The sequence below is a fragment of the Sceloporus undulatus genome, chromosome 4 (genome assembly GCF_019175285.1).
Source record: "Sceloporus undulatus isolate JIND9_A2432 ecotype Alabama chromosome 4, SceUnd_v1.1, whole genome shotgun sequence".
NCBI lineage: Eukaryota > Metazoa > Chordata > Lepidosauria > Squamata > Phrynosomatidae > Sceloporus > Sceloporus undulatus.
This window is the reverse complement of record NC_056525.1, coordinates 84,942,036-84,958,762: the sequence shown is the minus strand read 5'-3', so window position 1 is coordinate 84,958,762 and position 16,727 is coordinate 84,942,036. Positions and strand designations below refer to the sequence as shown.

The window sequence follows — 16,727 nt, the reverse complement described above, 5'->3', positions numbered from 1 at the left end:
AAAGAAAGAAAGAAAGAAAGAAAGAAAGAAAGAAAGAAAGAAAGAAAGAAAGAAAGAAAGGGCTTCACTTTCCAGAGCTATCAACAGGGGAAACTGGCACTGGGGTCTGCAGCAAGATGCATGATCAGCCCCCTCCTAAAAACCAAATGTTAACAGTTTCTTTTAACAAACTTTAAGTGACGCTGGTTTACTTAGGGTGAAAAAGACCGAAAACAAAGGAAAAACATTTATGAGAAGGGAATATTCTATCTATCTATCTATCTAAAACATTACTGTTCTCATATCTAAGCAAAAATGAAAAATCATATACAAACCTTAAGACAGGTATTAGTATAATGGGGGGACTCTCATTTAAAGGTTCACCATGTATTAGTGTAATGGGGGTCTCTCATTTATAGGTTCACCATTAGTTGAAATTGACTGGCATCAATTAACAACAACAATGGGTATGCCTAGTGCCTAAATAAAGCAAGAGATATTATAGCTTCTCTCCAGGTTGTCCTGATACCAAAATTTTGTAATGTGTTCTTTGTATTTTCATTGTTTGGCCCCCCAAAGGCCCAGGCTCAGCAAATGTTAGGGCCTTGGGAATTTTGTCCCTCTTTGCCCCTTCTCTTCAGTACTGGTCAAAAGTATAGTTTAGTGCCCAGGAGCAAGAAGTACAGATATTTCCCCCATCCCCAACATGGTCACTGCTCACATATTCTCGGTCAGGTGGAGCTGTGAGATGTCAGGATTTGGCTCTGAGCCTTTGGTCTTCAACATTAGGAATAGCAAACTCAGGGTGAAAGCTCGCACCTAATAACTATCTTCATTTGTTAGATTGCTTAGAAATGTTAATGGCTTATTCTCTGCAACTATCCAGAGACCTCCCCTTCGCCAAATGGGTGCCTAATGGTGTTTCCTAATAAATTTATCTCCCTACTATCTATCAAGTGACCACTTAGTTAAAAATCATACCCAGTGTCCATATTACATATGATTCTAGCTGTAGTGTAGGATAGGGAGGGTAAAAAACTAGAAAAAGGAGAAGCGTGGCCTGCAAACCTTACATTAAACTGGGGCTGGTTAGGTGAGTTGAGTGCCAGTGGCACAAAGGTGAGTTGAGTGAGGCAGAGCATGCTTATAAGCTTATAATGTTCCTCCCCATCACCTCTGACCTGGCACAGTGTGCCAAACTGGATGTTTACTGCTGCCCTCCAGTACCATTGACGCTAATAAGATCAGCCACTTGCCCACTGCGCATGCACTGCAGATACATAAACAAGCAAGCAAACAAACAATAATGGGATAAAATATATAAACATCAAGGTTGTTTAACAAGGCAACAACAAAATGGGTATTTGATTACATCTCACTTTTAAAAGTAATTCTTTACGATTCGTCATCTAAGAGCCCTAAAATGTTGATAGTTGTCATTACAATTTCATTTTTTAAAAGTAACTCTGTATTTTCCAGTTTAGCTAGAATCACCATTTTAAATTACTTACCTTTTTTAAGAAAAGAAAAACAAATGGTATGTCACCAGCTCCTGGCTTGTGGTACAAATTACACTGTTCTGCTGACCACCTCAGAAATTGCCTTAAACCCACAACAGAAACCAAACAAATTACTTCATAAATATTGCTTGAAATGAAATCAATGTGTGGGATTGGATATGTTCCAGATCAAGATCAAAAGTCTATTTGGAAAGCACAGTTTGCCAAATAGGGAAAGATCAGAGCTGGGGAGGGAAGGGTTAATCTTCCCCTCTTCTGTGCATTGTTGTCTCCATCCAGTTTTACCCAGAATGTGGTGTTATGAAAAAAAGCAACATGCTGATGCTGCTTCAGATAAATGTAGAACCATCAAGTTGGAAAGGAATGCAAGGGTCATGTAGCCCAATCCCTCTGTGATGCAGGAATAGACCACTAAAGCACTCCTGAGATATGGCTATCCAACCTTTTTAAAATGGTATCTAAAGAAGGAGAGTCTACCAACATCTGAGGCAATCTATTCCACTGTTTAACAGCTCTAAGATAAACAAATTCTTCCTAATGTTTAATCTGATTATAATATGAATCAATTGGATTGTGTTCTCATTTCTGGAACAGCAGAAAAATAAGATTGCTCCATCTTCTACACAACATCTCTTCATATATTTAAATCTATCTGTCATGTTACCTTTCAGTCTTACCTTCTTCAAGCTAAACATACTCAGCTCTCTGAATCATTCCTTACAGGCCTTGGTTCCCAGATCTTTGATAATCTTGGTTGCCCTCTCTGAACACATTCCAGGTTGCTGATATCCTTCTTGAACTATGTTGCCCAGAATTGGATACAGAAGTACAGATAAAATGAAGTCTGATCAAAGCAGAATACAGTGGCACTTGTACAGTCGACCCTTCTTATACACAGATTTTTTATACACGGATTCAAGCATACACGGTTTGAAAATGTTCCAAAAAAGTATAAATTTACCTTGATTTTCCATTTTTTATAAGGGACACCATTTTGCTATGTCATTATATTTAATGGGACTTGAGCATACACGGATTTTGTTATACACGGGGGATCTTGGAACCAAACCCCAGCGTATAACAAGGCTCCACTGTACTTCCTTCACTCTGGATACTATACTCCTATTCACACAACCCAAAATTGTACTTTTTTGGGGAGGTGAGGCTGCTGAATTGCACATTCAGCCTGCATTCTACTAAGACCCCTAGATCCTTTTCATGTGTATTACTTTCATGCCAGGTGTCACCCATCCTATATTTGTTCATTTTCTTATCCTAAATATTGTATCTATAGCTATTGAAATTCATTTTGTTAGTTTTGGTCAAACTCTTCAATCTGTCAAGGTCATTTTGAGTTATGATTCAGTCCTCCTGGTTATTAGCTGCCATCCAGCCACCGTCCTAATTTGGTGTCATCTGCAGATTTGATAAGCATGCCATTATCCAAGTCATTTATAAAGATGTTGAAAAACACAAGACCCAGGACAAAATCCTGGGAGAGCCCATTAGTCTCTTCTCTCCAGTATGAAAAGGAACAATTGGTAAGCACTCTTATTGGTTCAGTCCATCAACCAAGTACAAATCCATTTAATGCTAAGACTGTCCAAGAATATAATGAAATCAAGATATACTTACTGAAATCAAGATATACTGCATCCACAGAACTCTTCAGATCTTTCAAGCTTGTAATATCTCCCTTTATGAGCCCATTAAAGCTCTAAAATTGTCTAGAGAGGCACTATTTTCTTACACTTTTTTGGTGGTAACAAGAGAGAGGGGCTTCTTGCTGGCTGCTCCCAAACTTTGGAAATCTCCCTGTAGGGAGGTCAGGATGTCCCTCTCCTTGATGTCCTTCCATCAGCAAATCAAAACATTTTTATGCTGTCAAGCTTGTATAAACTACCTGGGATGTGGTTTTAATGCTGTGTGGTACAGGCTTTAAGGTTTCAATCTAGTCTTTTAATGAATTTTAATATTTTTAATGTTTACTGTTTTAACTTTATCAATTGTTTAATTCTTTTAAAAATAACTCTTATATTTATACTTTTATTAATGTGTATAGGTTTCAGTCTGCATTGTTTTTAAATATGCTATTTGCCACTTTGAGTCCCATTAGTGTGAGACAAGCAGGATATAAATGAATAGTAATAGAGTTGGACCTCCATATCTGTGGGGGATCTATTCTGGACACCCACTACCTGCAGATACCAAAATCTGTGCAAGCTCAAGTCCCATTAAAATTAATGGCAGCGCGGCATGGTGCGCCCATGTCCCAGCTAGTGCAGCCATGTGCACATGCCACCATTAAGCAAAATCTGTGAATGGCAAGTCCATTGATAGGGAGGGTGGGCTGTAAGAATAACAATCTACTGTATGAGAAAAAGAGAAACCCTCCTCCAGCCTACTCAGATCTTTCCTCTCCTCCAAGATATCTGAAACATGATTGACAATGGCTCTGAGAATATATTTATAAGTTCCTTTAGCATTTTTAGATGGGATTCATCCATCTTGGAGACTTAAATTCATGTAGAATCGCTTGGTATTCATTTATTACATCTTTACCGATTCTGTGCTTCAGTCCCATTACTGCATCATTTTTCATATTTTCACTATTAAAGTACTGTTTTTCTTTTGGGGGGAAACTGAGGCAAAAAAAGTATTATTTCTGTCTTCTGAATTTCAAGGATTGTATGATTAAGTCCTTATTAATGTGCAGTTGTTAAAATGTGTCCCAATGGATTGTTGCTGTGGTAGAATTTACTGTTTAAGCTCCTTCTAAGTAACATTGGGGAGGGGGACCCGTAGCTCGCCATCATCCCTATTCATCAAGTGTTCTAGTTAGTGCTGGTGAGTGTGAGTCTAACAACATCAGTAAAGCTATAAGTTTCCTGTCCTAGATCTACCTTTTCCTAACACTGTTATAGGCTCCAAATATGCTAAGTTGCATTCATGGGAATGCAATACATTCAAATATCAGGAGATAGTAACAGATCAAGGAAGGTTCTGGAACATGTACTTGATGATTTATAAGCTCATAAAATATTGATTAGGTTATAACAGGAAAGGGAGAATTCATGAGGATTTCCTTATCAAATGCCTCAACCTGATATCAGTGGGGAGCAGCAGGTAGGAGGAATTACACAGTAAACTGGGGATTTCCCCCAATGCCTAATAATTTGTACATCTTGTTTTGTGCTCAGATCTTCTCCTTTGAAAAATCCCTATTTAAGCCTAATGCACAGCCCTTTTCAGGTGACCAATCAGATGCCAAAGAAACCACCTCCTTGTCCTATCTGTTGATGCCAACAAACACTTTCTTTGGACCTCTCTAATCAGTTTTCTCCCTTGCACCTTGCATGGAATCTCCCTCCCTCTTAAACCTTATCTGTACCACCTACAATGTGAAGAAGGAAAGAAAAGGGAGTAAACAGCCCCTCCTCCACAAAATAAACGTTTTCACTCTTGTTTGAGATAGGTAGTGACACTTTCATCAGCTCCTCTTCTTCATTTCTCAGGTCTAATCCTTTTTGGGCCAATTCCAATGTGGGTGGATGAGGACCAGAAGGATAATAAACCTAAGTTGGTTACAGGATATTCCAGTCAGCATGGAAATCCATAAAAGTCATAATATGCAATAAACATGGTTTTATACAACCTGGAAATCATTCATTGGATCTAGCAGATGATGCACAAAGGACCAGATGAAACAGGTATCACAACAGAGAGGGTGGAGGTTAGTCATCACAGATCAGAAGATCAAAGCTCCAAAAGTAAGTACCAACTCAGAAGGTCATGCTCCAGAGAGTTGGGTGCTACTCAGATGATTGAACAATTCCTAGTTCTTCCACTTAAGAAGCTCTTGCTGCTGCATTGGTTTGACTGCAAGAGCTTTATAAACTTGGTTATCAGAATCAGCTGGTTGTATTCAAGCTGGGAGTTCAGTTGAAGAGAGTGGGATTGAACCCCACTGATATATTTTTGAGGGTTCCTCCCCACTTGGTCATCAGCAGATCCATGTGATGGATAGGGCCTGGTGGTGGGTGACTGCAGGTTGCCTGGGTAATTGGCAAAAATATAGGCAAATGAGCCAGACCTTGGGTCCCCTTCTGGATACTGGACCTCAGGAACTTGTACCAGCTTCTCCCCTCCTATAAGCCCTGGTCGGACTATTGTGGTGGTGTTGGAGGATCCTAAAGGATTCTGTCTCTAATTTCTGAAGAAGAGAAGGCAAAAAGTTCTCCCCATCTGAAAACTGATCATGCTTCATGGGAAGAGGGTACTTCATCTCACTTAACACTTCCCCCCTCATTCTAATCCCAGCATCTAGGTGCTATAAACTTTATTATTATTATTATTAGGTGAACAACCAGGCCTATTTCCTCCATATGTTCTTCTTCTTTTAAATCCTGTTTATATTCTCCACCTTTTTGCATTTAGAGACAATCTCCAAGGAAACTAGGAAAGGAAACTAGCAAATCTTGGCAAAACATGACCACAAAATTGCAGTGTATCTCTATTTTGTCCCCACAATGGGCACCTTCAATATTTTGTGGCTCTCCTGCCCTCAGCTTTATGTACATCTGGGAAGTCACTGACCATAAACCCTTTATACTTAATTTTTTTTCCCCCTTCCACCTTACAAATATGCTCCTGTGCATCTCAGGTGTCCTCTGAGTATGCAGAACAAAATAAACAACATCTTTTTTTTTTTTACCCAGTATGGGTCCTAGAAGGGATCATGGTAGTATTGTCTTCTTGGGCTTTATCTGCACTGCAGAAATAATCCAGTTTGACATAACTTTAACTGCCATGGCTCAGTGCTATGGAGTTCCATGAACTGTAGTTTGCTGTGATACCAGAGCACTCTGACAAAGAAAGTAAAACGTCCCACAAAACTACACTTTCCAGAATTCAATAGCATTGAACCATGGCAGTTAAAGTGGTGTCAAACTGGATTATTTCTGCAATGCGGATGCTGCCGTGTGTGTGTGTGTGGTGTAGAATCATCTTATCCTTATCCTCCTCTGTGGGCTGTTAGGGGTGAGGCTAATGCCACCATGTCCTCCTCTTTCATGTTCTGTGGCATGAAAGACTGTGGAACTCCCTGCCCAGGAAAACCAGAATGGCTCCCTCCTTATTGGCCTTCCACCAGCAGGGTAAAACCTTCTTATGGAGGTAGGCTTGAATGTTTTTAATGGACCAGCTTAGGGTGTTGTATCATTGTGTTTTAAAATTTTATTTTTTTAGCTGTACACTCGTCCCTCCACATTTGCAGCTTTGACTTTTGTGGATTTGATTATTCATGGATTTTATTAATATGCTCTCTCTAGGAATATCTAGTAAGCTTATCATACAGGCCCTAGAACGGGCCTGTAGCATTACCAAAAGGGGCATGATGAGAATGGGAGGCAGCATACAATGCATCTTACCGCACAGGAGAACACCGCCGTCACTGCTGGAAGTTTCCATCATGTCCAGGATGTGTCCCAGAGGGGGCGATTTTCGGGAATGCTTCTAAACTGTTCCTGAAAACCACACTCTCTTGGATGCATCCAGAATGTGAAGGGAACTTTTGCTGGTGGTGGCGTTCTCCTGTACGGTAAGATGCGTTCTATGCAGCCTTCCGTTCTCATCATGCCCCTTTTGGTAACACGACAGGCCCTTTCTAGGGCCTTTGCGATAAGCTTATAGGTTGTCCAGCACAACTCTATGGTCAACTTTAACCAAAAGTCACACTGAAAGACCTAGAGATTCCTAGAAAGAACACTCCACTAGGCATTTGTAGCTCCTCCAGCGCAATTCTATGGTCAATGTCTGGCAGTTGTTGACCACAGAGTTGTGCTGCAAGACCTAGAGATTCCTAGAGAGGTATTCTTTCAGGTAAAAACAGTATTTTTGTTATATATGGTTTTTCTACATTAAGGGGTCCTGTGCCCCCAACCCCAGTGAATGTGGAGGGATGAGTATATTTTTATTCTTTTAAAAAGGAATCTATTTTGATATTGTAACAATCTAATTCTGTTTTAATGTATCACTTTTCTATGTTTTAACTGAATTGTTCTTTTAATGTGAGCTGGTCTGGGTCCCAGTTCTGAGAAAAGCATGGCATATAAATAAATAGAAGACAACGAAGAAGAAGAGAGTGAGCATCTCTGGATACTACTCCTTCTTGGGCTGGTGTGGGGACTGTTTACTGATGCATTCCGGGTTTCTTATTCACACCATGGAATGGCATCTTTCTGGGAACTGCATCACTCCACATTTCTGCGGGTTCTGTTGCTCATCTGTTTGGGTACCCTTCCCTTGTCCCTGCATCCACCGGCACCCCTTAGCCAGACAGAGGGGGGTGTTTGGCATCCCTTTCTATTCAGGTCTCTTCGCATCATTGTTCATACAGCCCACAGTGCAAATCTTTTGTAAAAACTCAGGGAAAAGTCCAATATCTATTATCCCAGACTAAGTGGGTTTTTTTGGCCAGCCCCCCCCCCCCCCACCCCCCCCCCCCAATTGAGTGCATTTGGGATGCTTGTGAACAACAAAGATTCATCCCAAATTCATCCTGGATTATTTTCATTGTGTGAATAACCCCTTAGAAGGAAGTGGGCATGTCTGCTTCTGTTGTCCCTTCATTCTCTGGGAGGGGGCGAGTGATGCCATCTCTTCTTCTTACATCTAGGGCTTAGGAGGGGGTAGATATGACTGCTACCATATGCTCTTCTTCTGGTGGTAGACAGGGGGGAGAGGTACCACACTATGTATGTAGGGAGAGCAGTAATTTACTTCCTGAGGCAGGAGGTAGGAGACCTTGGACTGCCCTTTTGTATTCATTTCCTGTCCCACAATGTATCTTTGACAAACTACTAATGCAAGACTGTATTTTTTTCAGAAAGATTTTTGTGTTAGGTCTTCTTCAGACTGGCCATTAAGGCTGGAGTCAGGATGTCATGTCCAAAGGACGCATACCCTGTCTCTGCCCCAGGGTGCCATGATGCCACGTGCTGCTCCACGGCATTGTGTCCATATGATGCAGCCCTGAAGGAGCGCTATATAGCCACGGCAATGCGGCTATGGCCCTCTTTTGATGGAGCAAAAAAGGAGCCACTTTTTGTCTGTCGAGCCCCTCAATCTATCTTAGCATAAAAAAGACGTAGGGGAAGGAATCTAGCAGCACCTTTATGACAGATTTATTTTAGTATGCACTTTTGTGGATTTCAGTCCACATCTTGAGATGCACTGAAAAGGTGGTTGTAAAGGACCAGAGTAGATTTCTTCTTTTAAAGTTTAAGAGTATTTAGAGGGGATCAGTTTGGACTTGTTATAGGTTAGCTGAAATAAAAATCTATTGAGAAATGGCTCCTATATTGACAGAGATTATCACACAGGAAAGGAAAGTGTTCCTCTCCCTTGCTTTATTTGTGTTATTATTGCGATTGAGGGGAAGATTATAACATCTTTCTTGCTTATCCCATTCTTCTACGATCTGTAAACGGCAATGGATCTGTCATTGGGTGTTAACATGAGTTTCTGTTAATACCAAATGACATGTCCATTACTGCTTATCGACAGGAGAAGAACAGGAAAAGCATGTGGAAGTGTGATCATTTCCCCCCCGATTGCGCTAATAACACAAATTAGGCATGGAAGAAGGATGCTTTCCTCCCATGCGATAATCTCCTGGTAGTTAAGGGATGGTTGTGGAAGTGACTGCATTCTAGTGCACATGAGCACACACACAGAGCCATTTTTCAGTAAAGCATCTTTTTAATCAGCCCAAAGACTAAAAAAACAAACGAACCAAAAACCCAAAAGAAAGAATAAAATGCACTGGTTTATAATATCTGGCCTCAAAAGAGAGTTTATCTGTGTTAAACTGCAGGACAGCTTGTGCAATCAATTCATAGTGCCTCATGCATTTTTGTCCTTATTTTTTTTTTTTGTTCCCTGGAGTGAAGCACTTAATTAATTCACTTAAGAGAACTAATAGTTAATGTTAGTCAACTATGTTTCTTAGTCCAACAATAAAAAAGATGGAGAAAAGAGCAAAGATGATTCATTACTAATTTTTCCAAGAAATGAATGTGTAATCAAAGAACTATTTTAAAAAAAATTAACTAAATTTTCATGAAGAAGATGCCATTGTTTTGGAATGCATCATTTTGAGATACACAATATCTGGGTCATGCTGGCTAACCTGATTTGGTTGTGCTGGGAACACCACAGTGCTGGTCTGTAGCCAGGACAGGAATCATTTGTATGCTCAGCAATTTTTCATGCCTACCAAGTCCTAAATTAGCCAGAGTAGACTCAGTCAATTGATGGAAACTTGGCAAGTCAACACTTATGTAAGTTCTTTTGACAGAGTGGAGATTCTACTCATGTGTGTGCGCAGAGTATAGTGCTTTCAAATCACCTGCCGGCTTATGGCAACTCCATGAATTTTATAGGGCTTTCTTAGGCATGGAAAACAAAGAGGTGATTCTGCTAGCCCTGCAGCAGCACTGCAACAACATCTGAATGGTCACAGGTTCTCCAACCTTGCCTATATTTCAGACCTGAGAAAAATATTTTCAACTATGTACTGCTTTGATATCATGAAGATAAATAGCATGCAATGGAATATCAAAATACACATTTTTCAATTCCAGATGTTTCAAACTCTAGATAAAAAGTATCAGTTACAAAATATATTGACGCCATTCACGTTTGGTGTTTACATTCAGTACATTACAGTGGAAAACCCTGTGTACTGCCATGATTTCAAAAGTGCTTTTAAGAGAGACAAATATTACATAAATTTGATGGCTGGCCATATATATATATTTTTAAAAAAACTCAATATGTTTTTCAGCAAACTATGAACTGAACTAATAACAAATGTAATGTGGGAATTCAGGGATAAATAGAAAAGAAGCTGTCTTTTCTTTTTATTTCACTCTCTCACTCTCCTCTAAATGGATCGAGTTGTCTGAATAATTTCCTAGGGAGTATTAGTGAAGCTCACTTGCTTCCATTGTTTGATGAAGCCATTTTGGCTCATCAAGGAACATATTCAAATAGGAGAAGAATAGTTCCACTGTGTACAGGACTGCCATTCATAATAATTCATATACATGAAGCTACTGTTCTGAGATGGAACTCTTCTTTTTTTGATAATAGCAAGATGTTGTCTAGTTTATTAGGGAGTTAATACTGTAAATAAGAAATATATGGAAAAGCAGTTTATTTAAGATTTGTGGGGACCAAACTGCAAAGAATAGAGAGATGCCAGGAATTTGTAGAATTCTGTGGTTTACTTAGTTTGTGAGTTTACCACATTATTTATATTTCTTTTATCTGAATTACAGTACTAGTTTTGGCTTTTGGGGGTAAGGCCAGAACTACCTGTTAGATGGTAGTCTCACTGCTGGCCTTCTTAGAAAGCACTAGTGGCATAATGGATCAAGGGCTTGATGGATTAAAGCTTCATGACTTCTTGAATAGCAAGGACTATGGACATAGTCTATGGGGTCAAGCAGACATGGCAAAATTTACCATTATATCACTGGACAGGACCTAGTGCTATTTATCTGTGTTATCTGAGGTTGAATGTTTATGATTGTGTGTATGGATGTGTTTCAGTGTGTACAATTCAGCCACATGTCTTAAGCTAAAATCCTATGGTACTAGTAGCATATCCTAGGGGACACAGGATCCCCCCCCCCCCCGATCGCCCTTTCTGGGTGTGGAAAGAAATATCCACCCGTGGAGATAAACAGTCAACATAAGCTACCTCTGTAAAGAAGCCATCAAGGTTCCTGCTTACCTGGTGCCCTTCCAGTAACAGAACTCTGATCATTATTCATTATTCTGCTGTTTTGTTCCCTGTTCTGTAATTTAATGGTTTGCAAATTGCCCATATGTTATTAGTACACTGTGATTGTTTTTAGTTGTCTAGTTCCTTGATGTACTTAATTTTGTAAACTGCACACACAATCCTCCAGTTCTAGGGAAGCCTTCCCCAACCTGGTGACCTCCAGATGTATTGGTATACAACTTCTATTATCGCAAGTCCATGGAGGTAAAGGAACATGAGAGAGGATGCTCTGGTGTGTGTGTGTGTTGCCTTCTATTGACCCCATGATTTTCACAGGGTGTTCTTAGGCAAGCAATAATCAGAGGTGGTTTTGCTCGTTTCTTCTTCTGAAATATTGCCTATAGCACCTGGTATTGCTTGGCAGTCTCCCATCCAAGTATACCCAGTGCTGACCATGGTTATCCTTCAAGACCAAGTGGGATCCAATTTGTTGTTGCTGTTGTTATAATAAATAAAACTTTTATTTTTATCTGGCTTTTCTGTGACAAGACATTCAAAGCAGCTCACAACACATTAAAATATCTACATTCAGTATTATGTTTCAAATTCTCCCCTTAAAACAAGATTAAACATGATACAATTAAAATTTAAAATTTAAAATATCTATTAATATTTTTTAAAATATAACAATAAAAATACAATGAGGGCAGAGTGGTGGGCTAATACATGATGTGAGGGTTGATCATTCTGCGGCTGGGCACTTTTATTCAGGAAAGGCCTGCTGGAAGAGATTTGTCTTGATGGCTGTGTGCCTTCAAATGGTTTCTGACTTATGGCAAACCTATTATGGAGTGATGTTGGTGGTTTTGCCAAGTTTCTTCAGAGGGAGTTTGCCATTACCATCCTCTGGGGCTAAGAGAATGTGACTTGACCAAGGTCACCCAGCGGATTTCATGGCTCAGGAGGGATTCGAACTCTGGCCTCCAGAGTCCCTTTTGAGTATTTCCCTCTCCATGAAAATACCTTCTGTTTTTCTGCCTAATTCTTTTGAATGTCTTTTGGTGGTGTAGAATTTACCTTATCACTATGACCAAAGGTGACTGTGTACTTCTTTCTTTCTACTACACATCTCTCCATCACTCTGCAGCTTCCTGACAGGCCACATTTCCTGATCTCTAAAAAGCCCTGTGAGAAAGAAGTTACCTCCTGGTGTGTTCCCCAGGGCTTGAAATGAAGTGTGGGAAGCTGGGGTGGCCACGGACCACTGGAGAGAGGAATGTACAATGAAAGGCAGGAGACTGACAAACAGCCCTCAACCATTTAGGGGTCATGTAAGTACCCACCACCGCATCCATGAGAATTTCACAATTTTTTCTTTCTTCTCCCCTGATTTAAACTCTCCTACAACCAAATTCTTTCACAGAAAATTGAACAAGATTTTTTATAGAGGAGGGGGGATATTGAAAGCAATGTTTAGCAGAAATTAATTGGCAGCATAACGATCTCCATGTCTACTCAAAAGCAAGTTTCTTTAAATTCAATCAGCTTTGCTGTCAGGTAAGGGTATCCAGGATTACAGCCTAATATTGTTTACTTTTGTTTGGCATTTAACCAAGCAGCTATTCTTCATTAAACCTTTCAGGCATCCACTGGGGATAAGCTGGGGTGGGGGAGCCTCTTATCATTGCCTAATTCCATGATTTTTGGAAACAGGAACTCCATGTGTTTTCTCAATAAGCACTTCTCCAACTGACAGGGCTCGATCTTTAATAAACATGGGCAAGAATAACCTCTGGATGCTAGCCTGCAGCAGTGAAGTATGAAATTTTGAATTCTACGGGTCACTGTTTCTGCTGCAACCAGATGTGGATAAAAGGCAAAGGGTGTTTTATTGTTGTTTTCTCAAGAAACAGAGAAAGGTTTGTACTGAGACGTGTCAACTTTCTCCTTTTTTTGTGAGCAGGCTTTGAACAAGAGAAAGGGGAGGGAGGAAGCCAAGTAGCCAACATGTGGCTTGAATATGGCCATTTGCCATTTCAAAAGATGAAACTTTTTTAAAAAAAATATTTTGAATTTAAATATTCTTGTCTGCAGCTAATAAAACATATTTTGAGTCTAAATTGGATTTAGAAACACACATAAAGCTGCTGCTAAGTTCATGACAATCTGAGTGTTAACAACATGACTGACATTTCTAATTGGTTATGAGCTGGATTATCAGGCTACAATTGCTAGTCATGGTGATCTACTGTTTTAAGGAAAAATTGCCTTTAAATAATAACAATAAATAGATCAAACTGCAGTTTCATGTTGCTATCTCAGGCTCCCTTTACATTGCAGAAATAATGCAGTTTAATTGCTATGGATGGCTAGGGAATTCTGGTATTTATATTTCTGTGAGATATTTAGCCTTCTCTGCTGGAGATTTATGGTGCTACAACAAACTATAAATCACAGGAATCCATAGGATGGAGCCTGGCAGTTAAAATGGTGTCAAACTGCATTATTTCTGCAGAGCAGATGCAGCTTCAGATCCTTGTTGTCAGTTATTTTAGTTACACAAAGATTATTTATTTATGAAGGATAACTCTACCAAATAATATATAGGTTTTTAGTATTCACCTAGTTAAGAGATGAGACTTACTATTGTTGGAATACAACCACCAGCATTTCTTATTATTTGCTTTATTTGCTAGGATTGATGAGGGTTGAAATCCAACATCTAGAGGTTTGCAATTTTCCTACGGTGATCTATTGTGCTGATAAGAAAATTTAAGGAAATGTTTGCAGGCTTCTTAGTAAGTAGTTTCAGTATTGGACTATGGTTTTGGAAACCATATGCTGTCCATAAAACCCACAGCATAACCTTGGGAAAGTCACACACTCTCAGCCACAGGGGATGGCAATGGCAAACCTCTACTGAACATTTTTTCCCAAAAAAACTCCATGATAGGTTCACCTTAGAGGTACCATAAGTCTGAAACTACGTGAAGGCACACAACAACAACAACCTGTTTAAGTGCCAGGGTAGTCTTAATGGCCCTTGTGGTCTCTTCCAACTCTATTATCCTATGAAACTAGGACATTTTCAATGCAGCTGGAAAACTGGATTGACAGATGATTAATTGGAAATGTCCCTGCCAAATCAGAACAGTTGGAAGCTTTTTTATATGTAGTGAAAAGAAATTTGGAGAATTGTATCCCATATTGTTTTAAGGACAAAAGTCTAGGAAGTACTGATCTGCCTTAATTCTGCTTATACAATGGTTAGTAAAGGCGCGGGACAGACCGCACAAAAAGGGCGGACTCCGGGCGCCTGTTTTTCCACTGGAGGGAAGCTGCAGCCACCAAACCATGTGGCTTCCCACTGGAGGAAAAAGAACCAGTGAAAAGCGGGTTCTTCTAAATCTGTGATGGCAATGTAACGAGTGTACCACTGGCACACTGGTACGTAAGCACCATGTGGCAGCGTGTGGATGCCGCACAGCACTTACGTAAAAATGGTGGCACCTATGTATACAGGACACTGCCACTGTTACACCTTCATCACATGCTAGGGTTGTGGCACGTGTGGCACTCCGCCCCCAAGCAACCCTAGCACATGATGAGGGCATTGCAAAGGGCCCATATATACTGGGCCAAAGGCTCTCCAGAGTTTCATACTGTGGGCTTTAACAGTCCCACTTGGATAGGTTTGAATTTGGGACTCTCCTGAATTAAAAGGATGCACCACTGGCTTGGGCTTCAGTTAAGTGAATGAAAAATTGTTTTCCTCAATACAATTGTAACTTATTGTATAGTTTTACAGCTGCATCCAACTCTGTATCCAGTTGTTATTAAATAGCGGGGGGGGGGGGTGTGGGGGGGTGAGTGCTGAATTAGGATTTCCAGAGATGAGGGTTCAAATCCCTTTTCAGCTATAGTTACCCATTGGGTGGCCTTGGCCAAGTCATGCTCTCTCAGCTTCAGATGAAGACAATGGTATACCTTGTTTGACTAAATCTTGCCAAGAAAACCCTATGATAGAGTCACTATATGTTGGAGCTGATTTGAAGGCACATACCAACAAAATCATTACATTTATATGAGGTGGTCTGCCACAGTGATCATAAGTGCTACAGGTACCATCAATTTGTGAAAGGAGAGTCCTTATGCCTATCTAGAGCATATAATGATGTCCATACCTCTGCCTACCTCTACTATAGTACACTAGTAACCATTTCTTCATTCATAGACCAGAATAAGTATCGGCAGATTTATCAACCATGTTTTTCTGCTTCCCTGTTGAACAGTAGCTTGGAAGGATCTAAACTCAGCTTTTGTCTGTGTGTCAGCTGCACCTTGTCTTTGCATGGTCAGACTTAGCAATGGATCTACATTGATTATTAAATCTCAGCTGGACTATTGTCATGCACTCATTGTGAAGCTGCCCTTATAAACAATTTGGAAACTAGAGCTAGTGCAGAATCCACAGTATATATACTCAACTCACTTCTATGCCAGCATTCTCTAAAGATGCCAGTCACAGATGCTGGCTAAATGTCAGGAATAAACTCTTCCAGAACATAGCCACATAGCCCCCCAAACCAAACCCACAAAAATTATGGGTGTCAGCTGTGAAAGCTTTCAACTTCACCTCAGTACATTGCCACTGGATTACCATTTCCAAGTACAACTCGAGGGTGCTAGCTATCTATTTTAAAGCAACTGTAGGTGCTGAGTTACCTAACGGACTATTTCCTGCCATGTGAATCTACCTTGCCTTTAAGATCACTTATTTCTATATCTAACTTTCCTTTAAGATCACTGGCCATCTTGTGTGCATCATTGCCTTGGGAACCATGGTTAATGACAAAGTTCATTGGTCAAAAGGGATCAGATGCCACAAGAAGCAATTGCTGCAGTCTGCAAAGTCTTTCTTGAATCTCTTAGCTATTCCACATTGGAGGACAGAGGAGTTTGTTGCCACAAAACCTGTTGCCTGGAATGAAGAATGCTGCTATCTCATCACCAGTGGAAAAGTATCTTACTCATCACTTCAGGCAGCAAACCAACAAAAATTCACCCCCATGATATTTTCCTTTACAGACTTATAGCACAAGTCATTTTGTGTGTGTGCATATGTTGTGTGCCTTCAAGTTATTTCTGATTAGCATTAAAATAGCAGTCCCCCTACCCCCAAAAAACACTATACAATTAGGGTTGCTCTCCTCACTACAGTATTTCACTAGAGGAACTATAGAGTTATAGTGCTGTATAATGTTGTGTAGTACTATAATGAATGGGGCTGTCAAATGAGGAGGGGTGGGGCGTCTCTAACAAGCCCCAGTTGGAGGGAGGGAGGGAATCATTGGTCAAGGGATTTTTCTGTAAAGGAAAAAGTAGTCAAAAACTTCTTTTAGGAAACTGCTGAAACCTTTTCTAGAATGTCTGTT

General features: G+C 40.1%; 1 long non-coding RNA gene across 1 annotated transcript in view; it reads left to right on the top strand.

The window, feature by feature from the left end:
* LOC121927783 overlaps nucleotides 1-16,727 on the top strand; it is a 74,930-nt gene that overhangs the window by 43,430 nt on the left and 14,773 nt on the right. Inside the window, exon 2 of the long non-coding RNA XR_006103336.1 lies at nucleotides 12,440-12,623. This is a non-coding gene — a long non-coding RNA (uncharacterized LOC121927783). The remainder of the gene's footprint in view (nucleotides 1-12,439; nucleotides 12,624-16,727) is intronic.